We start from the raw sequence: 1,714 nt of genomic DNA, 5'->3' as shown, positions 1-1,714 counted from the left end.
CTCATAAGTAGAACCTTACTCCTATTCTGCGGAAACAAAGCTTGGGGGCTACCTGAAGTCCTACACACAACTCATTCCCTTTGGGGCAAGCCCCCAGCCACCAAGTCATCTCCCCTATCCTAGAACTGGCCTGGCCTTGTCCTCCCAGAACCTTCTTCCGGCTGAAAGCCTGACCAGGGGTCAGTGCACAGGTCCTGGTTCTGTCCCCAAACGGCAGAACAATTTCCCTCCCCCAAACCTGAAACCATGTGAGTCTATTTTGCCCCAGACACCCAGACTAGCTCTGCTGACCCTTCTGACCAGAAACCAAGTGTTTCTGGGCCCCCTGAGCAATGATCCTGACAGATAGAATCCTATTCTCCTGGTGGCCTAGTCTGCAGGATGGGGACTCTCAGCACCTCAGACATGAGTCCCCTCATGTCAATGTGGCCCCTACCCACAATTAGTTGCCAAGTCTCTACCTCGGTATCACGAAGCTCTGCCACCAAAAAGCCTATCATCATGTCCTGACATGCCCCAGCCAGCAGGACTCTGACTACCATGGTCTCAAGCATCCTGGGGCTCATTCCCTGTTAGCCCTTAGGCTCCAGCTCTAAGCAGAGAGCTTTTCAAGTCCTTGCCGTGATTCCAGTTTATCTTGTGGGCACATTTACAGGGAAAAAAGATTCTTGGACTCAACTCTAGACCACCTGCCCCTTCACACATCTTCTTACCTGTTGGAACCCCAAGCAGCATCAAAATCCCCTTTCTGAAATTGTTCTTTCTGGGGGTGGTGGAAACACGGTGGGAGAAGGCATAGTCTGAGAACCCAATTATCCTTGGATCTGTGGCACTGGCCACATGCAAGCCCTTTTTGTGATGAGCAGGCTCAGGGACTCAGAATTTTCCCCGTCACTCCTTACCACCCCTTGGTCCCACCATGCTCCCTCCTCTAGTTTGCATCACCTCTCATGCCTCTGCCCTGTGGGCCTGGAGAATGAATGAGCAAACTGGGAGATGGGAAGGGAGTAGGGCCCACCTGTGAGGCATCCCCAGGATGACGTTCTCAATGCCCATCTCACTGGATTTATCTATGATCGTCTTGAGGGCAGGAATCATGACCTCACAGCCCTCGAGGCCAAACCGCTTCTCTGAGGACCACTTGCGAGCCAGGAAGTCTTCGAACCTGGAAAGGGCACCGGAAAGGGCGAGGTCTTGGAGTGGCTGTTCATGCAGCAGCTTGCTGATGTCTAGGACAGAGGATGCTGAAGAGCCACCTCCTTCTGCAGGCTCTAGGACATCTTGTAGACCCAACCTTGCATACGCAGCAAGAAATACAGGGTCGGAGCAAAACTAGGGGTCCCCACGTTAACCAAAGACCCCTTTATGCTCTATACTACAACCCTTCAAAGCTACATCTTCTATCCGACTTCACAGTCAAACTTCTCCAAGAAGTCATCTCCATGGCATGCCTCACTGAGGCCCCAGAAACCCCAAGCTAATGAATGCATATATTAGCCTACCCCTCAATTTTCAAGAAGTCATCTTTGTACCTGGAGGGAGGTCAGAGGCTCTGCCAAGCTCTTGCATCCCTGGGCAGATGCTAATTTAGAGAAGACTCGTGGGCAGTCTTCCATCAGCAAGCACTCCATCTTCTGGGAGGTGATGATGCGCACACTCAAGCCAATGGCTGTATTTCTGCCCACACATGCGGAGTCATTCCTGTCCTCTCTGC

This window comes from Echinops telfairi, unplaced genomic scaffold (genome assembly GCF_000313985.2).
Source record: "Echinops telfairi isolate 266 unplaced genomic scaffold, ASM31398v2 ScPeMD7_7465;HRSCAF=8503, whole genome shotgun sequence".
Taxonomy (NCBI): domain Eukaryota; kingdom Metazoa; phylum Chordata; class Mammalia; order Afrosoricida; family Tenrecidae; genus Echinops; species Echinops telfairi.
Note: the sequence above shows the minus strand (reverse complement) of the source record.